General features: G+C 40.4%; 1 pseudogene; it reads right to left on the reverse strand.

Moving 5' to 3' along the window:
- Nucleotides 1-549: 549 nt before the first annotated feature.
- LOC148836321 (uncharacterized) lies at nucleotides 550-1,224 on the reverse strand (annotated as a pseudogene).
- Nucleotides 1,225-11,850: the final 10,626 nt, after the last annotated feature.

Consider the following 11,850-nt stretch of genomic DNA (forward strand, 5'->3'; position numbering starts at 1 on the left):
ACTGGTTTTTATTTATTTTTTGGCACAGCCAGCAGGCTGTCGAGTGGTCACCGTGCAGGCGGGCACCTCAAATGTCCTGCCCCCACTGTGACTAGAATATACTGTACACAAAGCACTGAAATCTTTCGAGCAGATGATCAGGTGTTTCGCAGACGTAGGCATAGTACGTAACTCAGGGTTTTTTTTTCGTGAAAAAGCTACAGGCGTGCCAATTGTAACTGTTTTTATTTTTAAATACATTTCAGCAAAGTCATGTTCCATAAAAGTACACTGATTAAAAACCATTAATACTTTCGTTGGAGTTTAAATAAAGTTGATGTTTTCTCTTTTGGCTAGACTTGACTATTTAGCCATGTGATTATGTTTGTTTATTAATCTTCCTTGTTATGCACTGAGAATGATAAGCACCCCACCGCGCCCGCGCGCCAGCAGGGAGAGAGACACACACACACAGTTTTTCATTGTCAAAAAGTAATTGTTTTTTACTTTTGTACAATTTTTTTTACATTCCTCTTGTTTAACAGGAATGTTTTGTTTCTGGACAGACTGTTAAACTAGAGAAAAAGAGCGCCTCCTTCTTCTAAGCATTTTGTTGATCCGATCACAAATTCTTTTCCAGTTGCACAAAGTAAGTGTTAAGAATCTCCGATTCACCATGCTACTAATGGTTTCCCGGAGATTGCAAGGCAAGGCACTTTTGCCTCTGGACCCATCGAAATTTTCCGATGTGGTCCACTCCCAGTAAATTTCAAAAGTCACAAGATTTCGAAACACGAGGGCGGCGTAGCGGTCGGCTCTGGCTTTCCCATCTATGCCGATGCACTGCAAGTACAACCCCCCCTCTTTCTCTTGATTGATGGGCAACAGTTGGATATCTGAGAGAATTGTTCATTCCACTGGCATCTGTGAATTCCGCTGTGTAAACGGTGCTTCCTGAGGGGAGACAGACGGCGGGGACAGCATCAGCCGAGTCCTGGGAGGTGGTGAGCAGAGAGGCCGGGATGGAGTGTCCTGAGGCGGTGTGTGCTCTGTTGGGGGCAGAGCTTCCGCCAGGCATTGCAACCTGCGCGGCGGGGAGAGGCACTTATCTGGAGACAGCTGCTCTAGCGTTTGACTGCAGGTACACACTGTCCCCGGCTTCTGCTTCTTCAGGAATGTCTCTAGCCTCGCAATCCTCCCCAGTAATGCATCGTACTGCTCCCGCTGCTGCCAAAAAGTCTCCATACAGGTGCTGCTTCTACAGGTTAGCACCCTTGGCAGTGGCCGAGAGCAGAGACCCACAGCCTGTGGCAAAGTAACATAATTCATGTAAGAAATAAAGTCACACAGTTGTAATCATCAGTTGCGGAACAGACATCAAAATAAACTTTTCTTTTTTCCGTCTTACCGCTTTCTTTTTTACTGTCCTGGTGGTAGATTTTGAGGATCGTTTCGCCCGTGCGGTGTTTTCCTGAAGAACAGGCTGCGAAGAAATATTTATAATTGAATGTATAATTCAAAACGGCAATAATACCTTGTAATATGCGCTATAATCGCATATTTCAGATGAAGCCTGCTGTATTTGCTTACCCTTCGCTCTTTGCAATCTGTGGCAGCAGAAGCACCTCGTCTCTTACCGTAAAAGCTCTTGGTCTCCACACTGTACTATGGTCGCTGTAGTGCTTTTGTGATCGGAACTCAACCCAATCCCTTGGTATATTTATACTATATTCTCATGTACGGGTAGAATGTGTTCATTGTCTTCCAATGAAAGACGGGTTTCTTTCGCCGGAGTCGGGAGACAGACTGTTAACACTAACGCAATTAGCAAGTTAAAGCGATTCCATTGAGGAGCTGGGCGCAGTTATTGTTTGGTTCCTTGATATTCTGATCTGCAAGGCCCATTGGCTACAAAACTAAAAATAAGATACACTCTACAGACAATCACAACAGCGACATATCATTAAACATTTACATATATTGTTAAATTATTACTTGTTTTTCAGGAAGTTAAAAAACACTTGAATTACTTATCCAGTCTCTCTAAATAAATTTTTTTTTCAAGCTATGTAATGCAAGATGCTTTCTAATGTAATGTGTTTTTTTTTAATCCAACATTGATAGATTAAAAAATCATTCCTAATAGCAATTATTTACCTGCATAAACTTATAAAGGTTGTATTTTCACACAGTGAAGAGGTCTTAGTTGTTTAGTAGTTGTGCAAACTCCGGTGAGTGTGTCTTTTTGGATGAGTTGCAAATGGAAATAGGTTCATATTCGTCTTCCCTGGCGCAAAACAGGGTCAGGGGGCAGGGTGTGTGGGGAGGGTGTGTGGGAAAACTTTCATACTTGACTGAGAAAGCTTTAGGGAACAGGTTTTAAGGCTTTCTGTGTTTCCCTTCCAAAGTTCAAAAAGGACATTGAGTGTTTCCTGGATTTCACTGGTTATTAAAGATTGATTAATTACATCACCACCACTGGTCGTGGGGCCGTGGGGTGAGACAGGGCTGCAGCCTGAGCCCAGGCCTACAGCCTGAGCCCAATACTGTTTAATATCTATATCAACAAATTAGCAGGAATGTTGGAACAGTCTGCGGCTCCTGGTCTCACACTACACGACACAGAAATCAAGTTCCTGCTCTATGCAGATGACCTTGTCCTGCTGTTGCCCACAGAACAGGTACTGCAGTAGAACCTGGCACTGCTGGAGTAGCACTGTCAGACCTGGGTGCTGACAGTCGTTCTGGACAAGACCAGAGTTATGGTTTTCCAGAAAATAGCCAGACCTCAGGGAAACAGGTACAAATTCACACTTAACAACAACACATTGGAGCACTCATCCAGCTACACATATCTCAGCATATCACATACTGTATCACATATACCATCAGCTCATCTGGAAGTTTTGACCTGGCAGTGAAGGCACTGAGGGAGAAGGCACTCAGGGCTTTCTATGCAATAAGAAGGAGGCTCTTCAACGTCAATACACCAACAAGAATCTGGCTCCAAATATTTGAAAGTGTAATCCAACCCATTGCCCTATACGGCAATGAAGTGTGGGGTCCCCTCACAGACCAGGATTACACTCAATGGGACAAACACCCCACAGAAACTCTGCACATGGAGATCTGTAGAAACATCCTCCGTGTGCAGAGAAAAAAAAACCTAACAACGGGTGCAGGGCCGAATTAGGCCATTACCCACTATCGATAAACATACAGAAAAGAATATTAAAGTATTGGCTTTAATATTAGCTGTACAGAAAATTAAAGTGCACCTTTCTATTCAACGGGTGTCTGAGTCGCTGTGTCCTATCTTCTGACAGTCGCTGTTGTGAATGTCTGTAGAGTGTATTTTATTTGCCTGTCCTGACTGGTGGAGCTCATCGAGCTGTGTCTGGAGAGAAGCCAGGGTATCAGCTTGTTCCCCCCTCCCACCCCTCTCTGTGTACAGTAGAGTCTTCTGTCTTGACTGGAGGAGCTCATCCAGCTGTGTCTGGTGAGAAGCCAAGGAATCAGCTTGTTCCCCTCTTCCACCTCTCTCTGTGTACAGTAGAGCCTCCTGTCCTGACTGGTGGAGCTCATCCAGCTGTGTCTGGAGAGAAGCCAGGGTATCAGCTTGTTCCCCCCTCCCACCCCTCTCTGCGTACAGTAGAGCCTTCTGTCCTGACTGGAGGAGCTCACCGAGCTGTTTCTGGAGAGGGAGGTGGAGAGGGAGAGGGGTGTGGAAGCAGGGAACTATTTACATGAAAAACTGGCGTTTTTTTCATTGTCAAAAAGTAATTGTTTTTTACTTTGTCAGCACCCAGACAAACGCAAATGCAGGAAGAACACAGCCACATCTTAAATCTTGTCAGTCAGCTCTTTTTTCTCTTTTTAAATTGTGGTGGTTCAAATAATTTGGGATAATAAGAGGTCTCAAAGTCACCGAGCTCACAGAGCTTCAACAACAGATGACAACTTCCTTAGTCCTTCCTTCGCCTTCCTAAAATTGTTAAACAGGGTGGGGGGCACTCGGGAATGTGAGTTATGCGAGTTAGATTATGAATGAATAAAAACATTTTATTAAAAACACGTTTGCGTTTGTTTGGGAGCTATATGATGTATTTTTCATATATAAGATATACTGATGTGTTCCTGCTTACACATTGCACGACTTTAAAAGCTATAAAAACAGGTTTCGATTCGTGTCTTTTTCACATTATCTGGCGAGCCTTGCTTTGTCAAAGAACCAGAGATCATCTTGTTTTCAAAGGACAGCACAGACTTTCAAAAGGCTGCAAAGATACTAGCAAGGGTTAATTGCACTATGAACCGCACAAAGAAATGTAAAATAGCTTTCTTTAGGTGTGAGAGCAGGAGTGGATCACAGAAGGAATACACAGCAAATAACAGGAAAACAAAGAACAGGGAAGGTGAGACGAGTATCCAAACAGTGAGTGATGAGAAAAAGGAAACAATTGTTAAGCCCGACTTTTCGATGCAATTTTTTTTAAGTTGCTAATGCATCAGACACATTTCCTGGTGTATTGTGTTTTAAATAAGATAGGAGTGTCTTTCCCAGGTATTAGCTCATCAGTATGGTGCAAGTTTATCTGTACCATACTGTATACAGGTACAGACTTCAAGGTGCACCACTGTATCGCTTTGGTAAGGAGACGGACTATGGCCAAAATCACGAAGACTCTCTCACACCAAATATTGAAGATGAAAAGAAACGGGAAGTGAACATGAGACATTGTACAGCATTTGGCTTCCATGGACATCTTTGTTTGCGAAAGCACAGTGAGACGACATTATAAAGGGGAGAGGAGGCAAAGAGAATCTAAACCGAGGACGATTCAAAGGTAAATAACTTTCTAAAAATACTTTTCTTGCATGTAAATACAACTACGCACATTGTTTTTATAACTAACTGTTGATCTCTTTTTTTTCAAGTCTATTGTGCAAACCATCGACAGACGGATGAAAATGATGAGCTATCGGCGATGCAAGTTCAAAGACGGCTATGGGCTGACCTCGGTGCGAGCATGAATCCGACATCGATAAGAAGAGTGCGCAAAAGGCTTGGATGGAGATATAAAAAAACCAACACATGCTCCATGATAAGGATAAAAAACAAAGAGGAAAAACTCAAACAAGTGCTCCAATGGATTGAACAGGGAGAGGCATTTCATGATGTACTTTTCACTGATGAAACAACAGTGGCTCTGGAACAGTTTTCAACCATGTCATTTTGTAAAAAGGGGAGATATGTGGACAAGCCAAGCCCAAACATCCACTGAAGGTTCACGTCTTGGGGGGTGTATCTAGAAGAGGCCCAGGACCACTTCTTATTTTTGAACGAATTATGAATTGTGAATTCTTCGAGGAAGTCGTGGTCAAACAGCATGCCTCCCCATATATCAGGGAGCACTTTGGATCAAGGCACCGTCTCTTTCAAGACAACAATCCGAAACACACAGCGGCAAGGGCAAGACTGCCCTTGTTCAGAAAACTGCTAAACTGTAATTATTGCATCTTTTCAAGAGGGAGGAGTGATTCCCTTCTTAAGGGTCTAATTGAAAAAAGAGAGAAGAGTGTCTTGTACCACTCTGATGGAAATCCATCACTACCTTGTGATTTTATTATTTTTTAAGTTACTTATTGCCATATAACTCATCTTATTTAATATCTTTTGTCAAGACAGGATTTTGTTTTATTGCAAATGATGGTAGATCCAGTGAATCTAAAAAAGTTTTTATAATTTTGTTACTTTACTGTGCTGGTTTATAATAGGATTCAAATGCCTTGTCTATATCTTTTTGTCTTATGTCTTTATTTTTCTTATATGTGTCTTCTAGAGCTTTTACATTTCCCTCTAATTTTTTTATTTTATACTCCCTCAACTTCTTCTGAGCAGTGGTGATAGCTATGATTTTCCCTCTGAGTACTACCTGTTGTAACAGACAAATAAGTTCTGGATCCCGAGATGAAGTTAAACAGACGAGTTTTATTGCATGCAAGGAACAATAAAACCAAAGTATTGTTCAAAGTGCCGGTACAAAACTTCCAGTTTATATAGCCCTTTCCTGCTGCTTCTGACGTAGCTCATTATTATGGTAATGGAGGGAGGTCATGGTCTTCGGACAGGTCACAGACTTTGGCCAAATGGTCAGTGTTAGGTTTCCTTCCTTGAGAAGGGGGGCATCTGGAATCCTTATCAGTTATTCCCCTTTCCTGCCATAACTCTAAGCCTGGAATGTCTGGTGTCACAAGAAGTCCAGTCCTTGTGTAGAAAGGAATCAGTTAACCCCTTCTTCACATCTTACAGACGCAGCCATTCAAAACAAGCGGGCGATACCATATTATTTTGCGGTGCGCTTGACGTACTTGTGTACCGCAAGTTACCGTATTAATACCGTAAATTATCGCATAGTGCCGCATGATACCACGTAGTACCGCAAGTAAAATAATAGTATCTGGAATTTCCGCAAGGTGGAGCTAATAAAGCTCAACCTCTCATGTTTGAGCTGTCGCCATCAAAGTCTTTACCGTAGATATTACTAATAGTATTAATAATGAATGACCCTGGACAAGCTGTAAAGTCAAAGTATTGCCATGGTCCACATTCATTTTTTCTCAAAGTAACACCACAGCATTTCACAATCACACATTTGTTTCCAATCATGCAAAGTACAGTAATTTTTGAGAATCTCTGATTCACCATGCCTTTCACATGCTCATAAAAGATATTGATTTAGGAACATTAACATATTACTGTATGCAAACTGTACTGTATACAGTATGTATATGTATATTTAATGTCGTTACTGTGCCCGTTTAAGTATTGAATATTTATATGGAATTTTACCACTGAAGGGAAATCTTAGTGGCTGAGCATAAAACGAATAGGAGCATACTGTAACACGTGTGAAGGCCATAAACGATATTAATTTTGGAAAATAAACATACAGTATATGGCTGGTCTCGGTACTTTAAAGAAAAAAATACACACCAGTATTCCATTTCTCCCTAAACATTTTAAGCATCGAAGTCTTTAACTAACATGTGAAATAGTGTGTATAAAAAGTGGTAGTTTTAAGCTTTTCTGCTAATATAATATGGAATATAATTATACGATATAATTATATTATATGAATTATATTCATATACTGCAACACAGTAGTACACGCTGTACAATGTCTGTTGATTCTGTATGTGTAGGGCTGTTTCACCCCTCCTCAGGTGACCTTGCTGGTGGTACTGTGGTCTATGTTCCTGACTTGTAACCCTGAAGTTGTATGCTCAAATCTAGCTAGCACCATGACTTTTCTTTTAACAACATTTCTTTGAAAAAATAGAATAGCAATATTATGGACAATTAATTGACAATAAATATAGAAAAGCACATATTAAATTTGGGAAATAGTTTTAATATGTAAATAGTTCCCTGGTTCTGAACCCCTGGGTGTTTCTCTCTCTCTCTCTCACCCTCCCCCTCCCCTCAAATCAATTCAATTCAATTCAAGGTGCTTTATTAGCAGGGCTCGTCGTGTGTCTCTCTCTGGTCAGGGCACAGGAGAGCTCGCTGGGAGGTGGTGACGGAGAAGAAAATAAAGGCAGCTTTTAACTCAGCAAGTCACACACCAATACACACCAATACTCCATTTCTCCCTAAACATTTTAAGCAACAAAGTCTTACATGTGGTTTTCATCACTCTGAGGGAGTGGTGGCTGTGACTAATTAAACCGGTTTCACAGGTATTTTCAAGTGGTCAAGTCTTCAGCGGAAAGGGGGGAACAAGCTGCCCAGCTGTGTGGAATGCTACAGAACCTTAAACAGACAATACACACTAGCCGAATATTTGACCAAGATATCCAGACACAGCTGTATGAGCTCCACCAGTAAAACTCAAAGTATTACGCTGGTCCACACTATTTGCAACCGTCATTTTAAATGAAAAGACTATTTTTTCATCGACAAAAAGTAACACCCACCACAGCATTTCGTTGATTTAACTAACAAGGATGGGACATTAGCTAGCCAATATGATAAAGGAATAACTTATTTTTTTGTTTATTTCTTTAGCACATTTATTTGAACATTTCCATCGATTGTACAAGCACTGAAAAACTGTTCAATCCCTAGTTCGTCGGGCATTTTCTTTTACTATAACAGATATAAAAACTCCCTTGCTTTTAACAGAGAGTTTCATAATTTCTAACAACGAAAATTATTTAAACTGCGACACTTTTATCATTCAACGAGAGCTCAAAATATCACAAGGATCCCCAAGAGATCAACAAAGACAACAGAAAAGGTAAAATTCGTCCAGCACGGGGGTACCTTTAAAGCGGAGACGACAGCACTGAAATTTTTTGGCATGCATAAAAAACAGCAATTCTGTCAGTAAGCCCTAAATGAATTAATAGCAAACATGGTTTACAGAAAATACATTTTTCCAAGAAAGTTTAGCCTTTGTCACTAATGAAACCACTAAATAAAGACATAAATATAGAAATCTTAAGATTTTTGAAATACATGACTTTGCTAAAAATGTATTTAAAAATAAAAATGATTACAAACGCCAGCGGAGAGAGAGAGTGCTTACTTTGTCAGCACCCAGACAAAAATACAATGCTTTTATTCATTCTTAATCAGATGGTGAGAGTAAAGGGGGAGCGATAAGTTTGAAGGTGAGGAAAAAGATTCCCTTCCCTCCACGGAAAGACAGACACGTGTTTTCACAGTTTAGAAGTCCCCTACATAAAACATCAACTTTATTTAAACTCCAACGAAAGTATTAATGGTTTTTAGTTACCGTACTCTTATGGAACATGCCACCAGCCATCTGCATGAAAAAGCACATTTTGCTGCTGTAATATTTTTGGTGCGCCCTCTCTTTAAAGCCCTGGCCAAATATGAAGACAGTACGTAGTTATAATTCAAACTGAATTAAAAACTACACATCCCAGTTACCATGGTGGTGCTTGTGATCATTGCGTTTAACCAACAAAACAGGGCGAAAAATCAGTCACGACTTTGGGGCTGAGTTTTGAAAGCTTAACCTATCAGCAAGACAGCAAAGAAAGTTCCAAGAAACTTTCCAAGAAAGTTTAGCCTTTGTCACTAATGAAACCACTAAATAAAGACATACATATAGAAATGGACAATTAATTGACTTTTATATTTCTAAATATAACAACATGTTCCCCGGGGCTCCAGCGCCTGGCACTCCTGTGCGATGTGCCCCCTCACCCCACAGTAGTGGCAGATAACCAGCCGTCGTCGCTCCCCCAGCATCGCCGCGCTGGCTGTCTTCTCCTCCCCATCTGATTCCCCGTTAACCCCTTGGTGCCCACCGGTCTCCTCGAATACGGCATCAGCCTGCTCAGCCAGAGCCAGGGCCTGCTCCAAGGGGTAAGAGGTTTTTCCAAGAAAAAAAGAGAAATTAAAAAAAGGGAAATTTCACCAGAGCCTCTTCTCGAGTCTAATTTTTAGTTTAGAAGGATTCAAGCAGGATTTTAGATTTTAGATTTTAGATGATTTTAGATGAAAGATAATTCCCTATTAATCAAACTTTAAGAGTATGTATCGGCTTGTCCCCCCCTCCCGCCCCTCCCTGTGTACAGTAGAGCCTCCTGTCCTGGATGGTGGAGCCCATATAGCTGTGTCTGGAGAGAATCCAGGGTATCAGCTTCAACCACACGGCTGTGCAGCTTGTCCCCCCCTCCCGCCCCTCTCTGTGTACAGTAGAGCCTCCTGTCCAGCCAGTACAGGAGGCTCTACAGGAGGAGCTGTCCAGCCATGTGGAATGCCACAGAACCCTAAACAGACAATACACACTAGCCAAATATTTGACCGAGATATCCAGACACAGTTGGATGAGCTCCACCAGCCAGGACAGGCAAATAAGATACACTCCACAGACATTCACAACAGCGACATATCATAAAACTTTTGCACATATTGTTAAATTATTACTTGTTTTTCAGGAAGTTAAAAAAACACTTGAATTACTTATCCAGTCTCTCGAAATACAATTATTTTTCAAGCAATGCAACTAATGTCGGGCAATGTGTTTTTTTTAATCCAACATTGACAGCCACATCTTAAATCTTGTTAGTCAGCTCTTTTTTCTCTATTTGAATTGTGGCGATTCAAACAACTTGGGATAACAAGTGGTCTCAAAGTCACCGAGCTCACAGAGCTTCAACAACAGATGACAACTTCCTTAGTCCTTCCTTAGTCTTCCTGAAATTGTCAGATTATGAGTGAATAAAAGCATTTTATTAAAAACACGTTTGTGTTTGTTTGGGAGCTATATTATGTATTTTTCAAATGTAAGATATAATGATGTGTTCCTGCTTACACATCGCACAACTTTAAAAGCTAGAAAAACAGGTTTCGATTCACATTATCTGGCGAGCCTTTTTTTGTCAAAGGACAGCACATACTTTGGAAAGACCGCAAATGTATTAGCAAGGGTTAATTGCACTATGGACCGCACAAAGAAATTTAAAATAGTCTTCTTTAGGTGTGAGGGCAGGAGTGGATCACAGCAGGCATAATCAGCAAATAAATAAGAAAACAAAGAACAGGGCAGGTGAGATGAGTATCCAGAGAGCGAGTGATCAGAAAAAGGAAACAAGTGTTATGCCCGGGTTTTCGACCCAATTGTTTTAACTTGCTAATGCATCAGACACATTTCCTGACGTATTGTGTTTTAAATAAAATAGGAGTGTTTTTCCCTGGTATTAGCTCATCGGTATGGTGTAAGTTTTATCTGTGCCATACTGTATACAGGTACAGACTTCAAGCTGCACCACTGTATCGCTTTGGTAAGGAGACGGACTATGGCCAAAATCACGATAGTCTGATAAAGACAGTCTAACGTTTTTTACATTCCTGTTAGACAAGAGGAATGTAAAAAAAACAATTACTTTTTGTCAATAAAAACCTGTGTGTGTCTCTCTCTCTGCTGGATGTCTCTCTCTCTCTCTCTCTCTCTCTCTCTCTCTCTCTCTGCTGAATGAATAAAAGCATTTTCTTAAAAATGCGTTTGCGTTTGTCTGGGTATTTACTTTGTAATCTGTGGTCCTTTTAACTGTTTTTACATCTACTGTATTGCTTTGAGATGCCACTTTTAAAGGTGATATGTAAAATAAAGTTTTTTATTATTGTTATAGAGAAACATGATCAGATTTTCCCTGGTTCAGAAAAAAATATCTAAAGTATACTAATTTGTCACTCTTCTCATTCCCTGTAATCTTTCCACTTGTATGTCATTAGAAAGTACAACAAGTTTCTGCTTTGTCTAAGGAAGGTATCAAAAAGTAGTCTAAGTGGTGAGAAAGCTGTGCTTAATGATAATTAAGGGACTTAAAAGTAAAAAGAGATGCTTCATATTGCTTGATTAATTTTAAAAACTAAGTTATAAATGCAGACGCTCTCTCGGTGCCCGGGCTTCTGAAGTGGTTCCATAATATCTGGTATACGGATAAGAAAGCGTACTGTAGATAAAAAAGCTTGGATTCTCATGTATCTGATACAATTATCTTTTAAAACAGTCTTTGCTGTGCTCTTGAGGATCCTTGTGATATTTTGAGCTCTGGTTGAATGATAAGTGTTGCAGTTTAAATAATTTTCGTAGTTAGAAATTATGAAACGCTCTGTTAAAAGCAAGGGAGTTTTTATGTCCGTTACAGTAAAAGAAAATGCCTGACAAAGTAGGGCTTGGACAGATTCCAAGTGCTTGTACAAATGTGCTAAAGAAATCAGCCAAAAAATGGCTAGCTAACGTCCTATCCTCGTTAGTTAGATCAACGAAATGCTGTGGTGTTTGTCAAAGAAAAAAATAAAAGTATTTTCGTTTAAAATGACAGTTA

The sequence above is a fragment of the Atractosteus spatula genome, chromosome 4 (genome assembly GCF_055471065.1).
Source record: "Atractosteus spatula isolate fAtrSpa1 chromosome 4, fAtrSpa1.hap1, whole genome shotgun sequence".
NCBI classification, from domain to species: Eukaryota; Metazoa; Chordata; class Actinopteri; order Semionotiformes; family Lepisosteidae; genus Atractosteus; species Atractosteus spatula.